The following is an 11,944-nucleotide window of genomic DNA, read 5'->3' as shown; positions in this document are numbered from 1 at the left end:
AGAAGTTGAACGTCGATCCTCAACCGAACTAGTCCAGTCAGCATCAGATAGACATGTAGTTGTGTTGTCATAGAAGGCTGAAATAATAGTCCTCAACATTGTGTACCTTTCAAGTACCTTAAGATTCGCTTAACAGATATTCAGTGTGTCTAGAGGTTGCTGGATGTACAGGCCGATTTTGTTGACACTGAATGCGATCGATGTACACCATAAAAAACAACTGCCTGTCTCCATAATGCTTATAGAAAGAGACAGATATGTCGGATAAGATGGCAGGAATGCTTGAAGTTTCTCAAACCATACACGTGGAGCCTGTTGTAACCCATACATAGCATTATTGAGTTTGCATACCAATGGCTGGCTTGAGGAGTTCACTTGCTTGTACCCCGGCGTTTGCGACATAAATACATCCTCCGTTAAGTCAAAATTCAAGAGTGCATTATTAACATCAACCTAATGAAGCTTCCAATGACTTCACATAACAGCTGGTTTAGGAACTAAAGGCAATGTCTGCTCTTTACTAAAGCAGCTAACTCGTCTGTTATTGCAGCTTGCCACAAAAGGACTCGTCATGGTTGTATGAATATCTCCTGGATCTTCTGCAGTAATACTTTAGGTTTCACAATTCCATTCTTGCTAACCATGTGATGTCAGTTCACATTTGAACTAGTAGCGCCATTAGACCTAGGATCCGCTGATTGTAGGATAGCAGTGACATCAGAATTTTTATCATCGTTGGCTGTTGTATTCGGAACAGTGAGGACGTGATGCACAATGACAACAGATTCATCATCATCAGCTGTTGCATCATGTATGGGAGTGGGAGGGGTCACGATGATATGCAACATCAATTGCACCATCATCTGTAGCATCATGGGTAGAAATGGGAACAGTAGTCATGATGAACGACAACATCATAATTGTACCCCTTTTGTCACCCACAACAGAAAGGCAGTGGCATTCTCTACCTGCGAAACGCCCACATCAACAGTACTCTTTAAGGTGCCTTTTGACCGGACCTTTTGATCGGCTCAATCTTGCACAAGGAACCCTTGAACAGCCTGAATTCGATCGAACATACTCTTAGCAGTTTTCCGATTAGCTAGGCACGTATCAACAACGCCAACAATAGCTTCAGGCGACAATGATTCATGTTGTCATAACAGCTGGTTTCGTGCAAACCGGATACTCCGAGACATAGCACATGTTCGCTCAAAACCAGCTGATCCTGACGCTGCTAACGGTTGTTCAAAAGAAGCCAGGAAACTATGATGGAAAACACGATATCCAGCCAGCCTCCAAAGTCCAAACCTCTTTCGCTCAACCTGCAAACATATGCTCAAAATCTGTTAGGAACAGATCTGCAATCTCAAAGAAGGAAGTAGAAGAAAATAGAGAAAGAGATAGAGAAGCAAGAGGAATTAGAGAAGAGAACTAAACAACTAACTCAATGCATAAATCCATCCAATATCTTTGCCGCTTTCTTGACACGTGTTCTCTTGTACAACTGTAATGTCTATGATTATCGACTTGATTACTCTCTCTTAATCCCTTGTACATAACAATATCATCTCCTCGAAAAAGAACCTTGTCACAAACCTCTAGTTGTTGGAAATAAAACACTCACACAAACAACTTTTATTGAAACTCAAACAAATATTACAAGAGCAATCCTACACCACACAATGGGGAGGGATATTTATACTGCTCAAGAACAATCCTACACCACACAAATAAACTAATTTAAACCATTACAAATTCAACAAATACCCAACTCTCACCTAACTAAATTGATGTAAGCAATGACATCATTACTTAAATGATGTAAGCAATGACATCTTTACTTAAATGATGTAAGCAATGACATCTGTACTTAAATGAGGTAAGCAATGCCATCAATTTAGTTTGGGTTTGGGTTTAGGCTCCTATAATGGATCAAGTTTATGATCCAACACCCCCCTTAAACTTGATCTTGTGACCCCTAGTAAGTTCCTTAATCTTATGAAGTCTTCACTTTTCAGTGGCTTGGTAAAAATTTCAGCAACTTGATCTTGTGACTTCACGTATTCAACTTCCACATCGTTTCTTGCAACACACTCCCTTATATAGTGATAACGAATGTCGATGTGCTTGCTTCGATCATGGAATACTGGATTCTTTGATAAGACAATGGCTGATTTGTTGTCGACACAAACCTTGGTAGGCTCTTCTTGTATCAAACCTATCTCCTTCAATAGATTTCTAAGTTAAATTACATGACAAACACATGAGGTAGCAGCAACATATTCCGCTTCACAAGTGGACAATGTGACAATCGGTTATTTCTTTGACATCCATATGAAAGCAGTATCTCCCAAGAAAAATACGAATCCAGTAGTGCTCCTTCGATTATCTATGTCTCCACCCCAATCACTGTCGTTATATCCAACAAGCTTGTAATCATTAGAAACTGAATAGAACAAGCCGAAATCAATTGTACCTTTCAGATAGCGAAGAATTCTCTTTGCAGCTTTAAAATGAGTGGTTGTTGGAGATTCCATGTAGCGACTAACCAATATAATTGCGTGAAGAATATCGGGCCTTGTGCAAGTTAGATAACGTAGACTTCCCACCAAACTTTTGAAGAATTCTTCATGTTTGGTCATATTGATCCCGTATTCTGACGGTGTGCTTATTGGCTTACAGTTCTCCATCTTGAACTTCTTCAGTATCTCCTTTGCATAGCTTTCCTATGAAATGAAAATTTCATCCTTTTGTTGCTTAACTTCAATGCCAAGGTAGTACGCCATGAGCCCCATGTCTGTCATCTCGAATTCCTTCATCATCACATCCTTGAATTCATTAAACATGTTTGGGTTGCTTCCGGTGAAGATCAAATCGTCCACGTAGAGGCATACGATCAAAATATCTCCATCTTTGATTTTGATATATAGAGCGTGCTCGTAGGGACATTTATTAAAGCCATTCTCTTGGAAGTACTTGTCAATTCGACTATTCCATGCTCTTGGTGCTTGTTTTAGCCCGTAAAGAGCCTTCTTCAACTTCAACACCTTGTCTTCGTGCCCTTTGACTTCGTAGCCTGATGATTGCTGAATGTAAACTTCCTCTTCAAGAACTCCATTTAGGAAGGCAGACTTTACATCCATCTGATGTATCTTCCACTTGTTTTGAGCTGCCAAAGAAATGATTAGTCTGATAGTCTCCAATCGAGCAACAGGAGCAAATACCTCATCATAGTCAATTCCAGCCTTTTGACTATAGCCTTTAGCAACTAGCCTCGCCTTGTGCCTTTCAATCTCTCTTTTGGCATTTTGCTTTGTTTTGTACACCCATTTGACATCTATCACCTTATGTCCCTTGGGAAGTGAGGTAAGTTCCCATGTGTCATTCTTCTCGATGGCCTTGATTTCTTCGTCCATCGCATCTCTCCATTTCTTTTCTTGTACCACTTCTTGAAAGCTCACTGGTTCACAATCAGCAAACAGACAAAATAATGTAAGATTGTATTGTCGTTCAGTTACCTCATAGAGATCTCTAAGGCTTCTTGTGCGTTGCACAACTATTTCACTTTGACTCCCACTTGACGAAGATGAAGGTGATGAATCTCCTTGAGTGGTTGATGTTGGTGAAGTGGGTGGAGTTGCAAGCTCTTGTTGAGATTCATCTAGTTGTTCCCTCATTTTCTGCTCATCTTCTTCAAATTGAGGAAAGAAATTGAAGTCATCTGTATGAGAGTTAAAATCCCATTCTCCTTCTTCGTTGAAGACCACATCTCGACTAATCACAAACTTCTTATTGTCTGGATTGTACAACTTGTAGCCCTTCGAATTAGCATCATAGCTGATGAAGATAAAACTCTCGCTTTTATCATCAAGCTTCATTCTTCTCTCGTCTGGTATGTGTACATGGGCTATACTTCCAAAGGTTCTCAAGTGGGAAATGCCAGGCTTTCTTCCACTCCATGCTTCTTGCGGTATCTTTCCCCATACACTTCTTGTTGGAGATCGGTTTGTCAAGTAGACTGCACACACTACTGCTTCCGCCCAAAATTCCTTGGGTAGTTTCTTGCTTTTGAGCATGCTTTGTGCCATGTCTAGGATTGTTCTGTTTTTTCTTTCTGCCACACCATTTTACTGGGGGGATCTAGGAACTGTCATTGGTCGATGAATTCCATTTGCTTCACAGAACTCTTGAAACTTCCTGGAAGTAAATTCTCCACCTCGATCGAATATCATGGCTTTGATCTTTTTACCGCTTTCTCTCTCCACTGCTGCTTTGAACTTCTTGAAGACTTCAAAAACTTCTGACTTCTGTTTCAAGAAATATACCCAGGTTTTTCTTGAAAAATCATCAATGAAGAGAAGGAAATAGTTACTGTTACCGAGAGAGTTTGGCTTGATCGGTCCACACACATCGGTATGGATGAGCTCAAGTGGCTTCTTGGCTCTTGTCTCTGACTCCTTTGGAAAACTTTTCCTGAATTGTTTCCCGATTAGACACCCTTCACAAAGCTGGTCAGGATGGTTGATGCGAGGTAGTTCTTTCACCATCTTCTTCTTAGATAACAGCTCTAGACCTCCAAAATTGAGATGCCCAAATCGAAGATGCCAAAGCCATGATGCATCTTTGTAGCAAGCTTTCAGGCACTTTGCAACATCATTTTGTATGTTGATCAAGAACATTCTATTCTTTGACATCGGCACTGTAGCAATGAAGTTATTCTTATCATCTTTTATAGAAAGATTATAATTATTCATATGAATATCATAACCTTTCTCTACCAGTTGCCCTAAACTTAAGATGTTACTTTTCATATTGGGCACATAGTAGACATTTGAAATAAATTGATGTCTCCCATCTTTCAAACGGATAAGAATGTTACCTCTCCCTTTCACTGCTATTGTGGAATCATCTCCAAACGAAACATTTTCGCTTACTCACTCGTCTAGCTCCACGAACATGTCTTTTCTTCCACACATGTGATTGCTTGCACCACTGTCAAGATACCAGGAATTTGCTTGGCCACCATCAGTTTCCTTTCGTACTAGAAGAAGAGTTTCTTTGCCATCTGTCTTTGCCATCAATTTTTTTGTTGTGAGCTCTACATTCTGAAGCATAATGCCCAAACTTCTGACAATTATAACATCGAACTTGAGATTTTTCATGCCTTGAGTTCGAATTGATTCTTCCACGGCCTCGTGTTGAGCTTTCTCCTTTCTCATAGTTGTTGTTGTAATTCCAGCCTCGTCCACGACCTCGACTTCCACATCGTCTATGGCCTCTACCTCTGCCTTGGCCACGTTGATTTCTATCATTGCGTTGACTTTCATGCATATCCTTGAGTTGCAGCTTGAGGAGTTTCTCAGTAAACTCATGCTTCTTCTTATGCTTCTTTTCGTATGCTTGTAATGATCCTTAGAGTTGCTCAATCGTCATTTCTTCCAAGTCCTTAGTTTATTCAATCGTCACGACCATGTGCTCAAATTTGGGATCCAACGAACGGAGTATCTTCTCTATTATCCTCACATCTTCTAACTTTTCACCATTTCTTTTTAATTGATTAGAAACATCTACTACTCTTGAGAAATAATCTGAAATAGACTCAGATGCTTTCATGTATAAGGATTCGAATTCACCTCTTAATGTTTGGAGACGAACCTTCTTCACTTTCTCGGATCCTTTGTAAGAGGTTTGCAGCTTCTCCCATGCTTCCTTGCTAGAGCTTGCACTTGAAATCTTTTCAAAACCATCATCATCTAATGCTTGATAGATGAGGTAGAGAGCCTTATTGTCTCTCTTTCTTGAATCCTTCAAAGTTGTATTTTGATCTGGTGTAAGAGTAGTAAAAACAACATCATCCACAATCTCGTTATAGCATTTCTCTATGATATCCCACACATCTTGTGATCCAAGAAGTGCCTTCATTTTGATACTCCAATTGTTGTAGTTATTGTTGTTGAGTGTCGGAACTTGGAATGGTGCCATACCATTTTCCATATCTCTCAATATAATGAGATTTTGTAAAATCCGATTGCACGGATGAATCCAGAACACCGAAAAACATTGGGATGGACTTGGACAACTCGGTCAAGGGGCTCCAACTCAGCTGACTCGGCTCAACTCGGTGAGTCAACTCGATTTTCTGGCAGCAGTCTTCCGGTGGTGCGTGGCGGTGCATCAGAACTCAGATTGAGAAAATTCTGGCGGCGTTGAATTCCTCTCGTCGAGACCTTTGATCTTTCCAACTCGCTCTGATACCACTTTGTTGGAAATAAAACACTTACACAGACAACTTTTATTGAAACTCAAACAAATATTACAAAAGCATTCTCACTCAAAACCAAGAACTTCAACTTACTCTTATAAGACTTTGCTTCTTCACTCACTTAGAAGCTCTTAATTTTTCTTGATGCTTAAAACTACAATGGAGAGGGGTATTTATACTACTCAAGAATAATCCTATACCACACAAATAAATTAATTTAAACCATTACAAATTCAACAAATACCTAACTCTCACCTAACTTAAATGATGTAAGCAATGACATCATTACTTAAATGATGTAAGCAATGACATCTTTACTTAAATGATGTAAGCAATGACATCAATTTAGTTTGAGTTTGGGTTTAGGCTCCCATAATGGATTAAGTTTATGATCCAACACTAGTACCAACGTCGCAAATTGTGCTAAGAATTCTTTGTATTGAGTTTCAAGCTTTGATAGTTCCGCTCGTTTGGACAGGATCTCTGCTTTCACTGCTCTTAAGGTTCTCTTTTTTCATATGAAAAGGGCGACACAAATAACTTTTATTGCACCTTTGGGAAAGTTATCACCATGGACGGCAAATACATGCGTGCCTGGTTTTAATTCAGTTATTTCACACGGTTGAAATTCATCCAGCCTTTTGAAGAAAGCTGCATCTGGATCCTTTGCGGCAGCTACTGCTTGATCCAAGCAATAAACAAAGAAGTCAAGAAAATGCATTTCAGCAGATGTAATTTTTTTCATCTCGACACTATCCTCCTGTACTGCATGGCTTAATTCCCCATTCTCTTCTACGTCAAAATGCAATAATTTGAACTTATATCATATGATTGTACTTAACAAACAAACCCATCTCCTGTTTCCTCTTTTGTTACTGCAACAGAGTAGAAACGAGCACATTATTTTCAACCTTCCTAGAAAATAGAAATAGGTTGCCCCAACAGAGGTGGGAAAATAATCAGAAATCCATTAAGTGCCGCCTTTAAAACATTTGCAAACATAATGGTCTTAATTAGCACACCCAGTTTACTAAAAAGTGCAGCGAACATGGTTTTCACAGCCCCAAAACTTGAAAGATCTAACTCCAATTCTTGGTTATTAGTTTCAACATCCTCAAAACCAGCGGTGTCATACTGTTGTCTTTTAGCTAGATTAGACGATATTATGAGAAAGTGTGATCTCCTTGAATATATCAGCTGCAACAGGATCATTTCCATTCTTATCAGATGGTACTTTAAAGTCATTTTCCGGTAGGTGCTCTCAATTTTCTCAACACTAGTACCAACATAAAAATAAGGTTCATTTGTTCTAATCTTCACACATTCAACACAAATTTGTTCATAAATGGCAGCACTAGTCATTCCTTCGACAACAACAAATGATCCCAACACCATGTAATTATGATTTATGAATATAAAATGTTGTCTCAATAATCCTTCTTTGAATATGTCCCTATCACCACACAACTCTCATAATCCCCTTGAAATGAAGTAATATCTTTGTTCATTAGCAACAACCTAAAGCCATTAGGGTCTTGCACCTCCATAAACTCACTAAAATTTATAAACATTGGTTTCTCCGTGCCGGTTAGTACAAGCATGAACAATTTCTAAAGGCATTTATCAGTATTTTATCAAACACATGGTGGAGCTATGTGCTTGAATCATCTAGCTTAGTTTCCACTTTCTCAGATTCGTAGATTTCAGGTTGTGCTTTGGACGTCAATCCCAACCGTGATGATATAACCGCTAGTTGACGTTGTACTTCTTGATGGATCATTTCGTTCACTTGTTTCTGCTCTTCGGCATGCTCTTGTAGTGAACCCATCAGATGCTCTTTCTTGACATGTGTTCTCTTGTACAACTGTAGTAGTTATAATTATCGACTTAGTTTCTCTCTCTTAATCCCTTGTTCATAACAAAATCATGAACTTTCCACAAGGGGTCGATATCGCACCCTTTTAATCGAGCATTTACAGGCAGAAAATTCCTGAAACACTTCCAAGAAAAGCATTTCATTCCAGGAGGCAACGGCATGTCTCCAATCCAACGGTGTCGGTACACTCGTACTTCACAACTATCGAATCCCACCGAAATCTTGGCCCAAAACAAAGATCTTCTAGCCAATGTGAACTTTGATTAACCGAAAGGAACTACCGTCGTCATTTGTTTTACCAATACTGGCTGTGTTTTAATTTTTGTTTGCATATATTGTTTTGCTTTTGTGTTTTTGTTGTTACAGGTCGTTTGCTGCTGGGTTTGTTTTAGGGTTTTCCTTTGCTGCCGCTTTTCTCTCTCTAGCTTTTGGCCTGGTTGTCATGGTTTTCAGAATCACATCAGTTAGCGAACCGGTCATGCTATCGGTTCACTAGTTTAATCGGTCGAATCGGTCTGACCGATCGAAAGAACCGGACGACGTCATAATTATTTAAAAAATTAAATAAAAATACAAAAAATATTTAATAAAAAATAATTTTGTATATCACAAGTCATATTCAAAGCAAGTCATAACATATATGAGTTAAAAACCATAAAATTAAGTGAAACAAAATGATTTAAATTAACTACAACATAATTTTTAAGGTAAAACATATTAAATAATAAATATAATTATATAACTATAATTAAAAAATAAATTTGGGGCTAAAAAAATCATAACAAAATGATATTGTTTGGTTTAATTTAAAAAAAAAATAAATAATCTCACATGGCTAAGAAACATAGAAGAACATCCCAAAAGTCTAAAGAGTAAAAATATGAGAACAAAACAATCCCACATGGCTAAGAAACATAGAAGAGCATCCCAACTAACTTCTATAAATAATAGATGTAATTTGAGTTCAAGCCTTTTCGAGTTCAAGTTTCAATATTATATTTCGAGTTCGAGTTGAACTTGATAATTTTTAGTTCTTGAGTTTGAGTCGAGTTGAGCTTACTTTTAAAGTTTGAGTCGAGCTCAGCAATACTCGAGTTCGACTTGGCTCGTTTAACAAACGACGTCGTTTGGTTTAATTTAAAAAAAAAATTGGTGGTTTTTTTTCGGTTTTTCCCGGTTTTCAGCTGGTCCGGTTCGAACGGTTCAACGGTTCTGGCCGGTTCACTAGTAGCGGTTCAATCGATTTAGTTTGAACCGGACTAGACAACGGTTCTCGGTTGAACCGGCCGATCCGATCCGATTTTCAAAACAATGATGGTTGTTGTTACTATTCAAGTTTGATTAGATCAAAATTTAATTAATATTAAAGTTAAATAGAGTCAAGTCAAACTAAAACTTAACTTGAATTCTTAATAAGTCAAAATAAACTATTCAATATTCGGCTCAAAAAATTCACAACAAAAAATTCACAAACAAATCAAAAAAATATATATATATATATATTAATTTTTAAAATTTTAAATTAAATGATTAATAATATTAAAATTTATATTTTATTTTTTAGAAAAATATATAATATAAAGCTTGTATATACTTAGGGTTCAAATTTGAACTCAAATTGAAGCTTAAACTGAATTTGGCAATCAAACTAGATCTAAGAATGTATCAAGTTTATTAAGAAGTTGATCTTTAATTCTTTTAGGCTTAATTGTAAAATAAGTGCTCAAATTATAGTGTTTTTCATGAATAGTTGCCTAAACTATTTTTTGAATGATCCTGGTGATTAATATTACAAACGTTATCAATTTAAGTGCTCGGGTTGTCATCTTTCGTTAAGTGACACATGTCATAATCTGATAATTTTAAAATTTTTATTTAGAATTAAAAAATTAAAATTATATTTAAAAAGAAAAAGAAAAACATAGAAAATTTGAAATAAACCCAAGAATTTTAAAATATTCATTTCAACCCTTAAACCCACAACGACCACTGCCATTTGTCATCGACAAAACTCCATCCGACCTCACCTCCCATTGGCGACCAAAACCCTTATAAAATCTTGACCAATCGACGGCGAATCGAGATTTTATACCCGCGAGCCCTATGATGAAAATTGCAATCCCACACGATTCTGATGGCCAATTGACGACAACCGCAATGGCATATGACTAAAAAGACGACAAAGATTACGTCAGCAACGATGTTTGTGGCCAAAAAGGGCGACGACAGTGGGTTAAAGTTAGAATTTGAGAACTTTTTCTAAAATTTAAGAAAAACTAAGATTTTTTTATAAATATAACATTTTTATATTTAAAAAAAATTAAATTTAAAAATATTATATTGTGAGTGATAAAATTTATATCATTAGACACCGAGATTAAAAAAAACAATTTAAACACCTATTCATGAAAAACACTATATTTCATCACTTATCTTATAATTAAGTCATTTTTTTATCTCAATTCAAACTTGAAAATTTTAAGCTCCCAAATTTTTTAAAGTTGAATCACACTTAGACCTATATGTTACCAAATTCTTTCTTTAACGTTCTTTGATAAAAAAAAAATTCAACCGATATGAAAAGGTAATGAAAATTAAATTTGGAGCGAATGCAAACATATTAAATAAAATCCACAATGACACTTCTTATGCCTCTGTAACAGGGAACTCGAACACAACATCCTTTCCAACTAGCTTCCGGTAAACTGCAGAAAAGTCTCCAGCTTATACTCGGTGTTATTTCGTTCCTTGGGGTCCAAATAGACCTAAATGAAACAAAACATTAGCCTTCAAAACAACATTTGAACCATATATATATATATATATATATGTATACACATAGATATATAAAGATTACAATTCCTTCACTCATCAATTTGTACCTTCATTATCTTTGATCCATCAATTCTATATCTCGTGCGCTTCCCGACAATCTCAGCAGGCAAAACAATGTCCTCAAGCATTGGTTCGTGTACGGCAGTCAATGTGCGGCTGGAGGCCTCTGAACAGCAAACCTTTCTTTGGAGGTCTCAATATCCTCCGGGTGGCAATAAGAATCACATCCTATCATACATACATAAACTAAGTTAAATAGGTAAACCAAAAAACAAAGGCAATGAAATTTATGACATAAAAACATGATCACTTCTCTTGTTCCTAGGGAAACTGCAATGTACAAGTCTGGAAAGAACAATTCAACTGACAATAGCATCTTATGCAAAGCATGCAAATAAAGTGTTACAGAACTTTGTACTTAACGATAATGTACTTAAAATGAATTGTAAATAGACCTAGCCCATATTTCATTCAAAGAGAACTCTGAAGGAGAATTTCTCACCTTGCCACTGAACTTCTTTTCAAGTTCCCTCACAAGCTTAACATGAACCTTGCGAAAAGCTTTCCTCAACCGGTAGGGAACATGGATAACAACAGCTTTCCGGCCCCCGGAGACATCAATTTGGCTGCATGTGAAAAGGTTAAACCATCCATTTGAAGAAGAAATGCACAAGTCACTTTACAATTTATGAATCTTAATAAAATCATACTTGCATTGCTGAATTAATGTAAAGATCATTGAGGTCACTTTTCAGATCCTGGTTGCTATTCCCCAAATCAAAGAATGCCTGTTACAAATATGCATCCAAAATTGAATCTTACTCATGATTGCACCATTTCAGGTAACTTTTGAAGTGCAAAGAGCATTAGAAAATATTAAAACCTGCGCAACTGATTCCTCAAACTCTGTTGGTTCAACATCATTAACCTTGAGGATCCTCTTCCTTGAGGTATACATCTTCAAGATC

The 11,944-nt window shown here is 37.0% G+C and overlaps 2 pseudogenes; both read right to left on the bottom strand.

The window, feature by feature from the left end:
• Window positions 1-650: 650 nt before the first annotated feature.
• LOC120213935 lies at window positions 651-7,660 on the bottom strand (annotated as a pseudogene).
• A 3,127-nt stretch (window positions 7,661-10,787) lies between these two features.
• On the bottom strand, window positions 10,788-11,944 carry LOC120213941 (annotated as a pseudogene).

The sequence above is a fragment of the Hibiscus syriacus genome, unplaced genomic scaffold (genome assembly GCF_006381635.1).
Source record: "Hibiscus syriacus cultivar Baekdansim isolate YM2019G1 unplaced genomic scaffold, ASM638163v2 tig00110045_pilon, whole genome shotgun sequence".
NCBI classification, from domain to species: Eukaryota; Viridiplantae; Streptophyta; class Magnoliopsida; order Malvales; family Malvaceae; genus Hibiscus; species Hibiscus syriacus.
The sequence above is the reverse complement of the archived record's forward strand: the minus strand, read 5'-3'. Positions and strand labels throughout refer to the sequence as shown.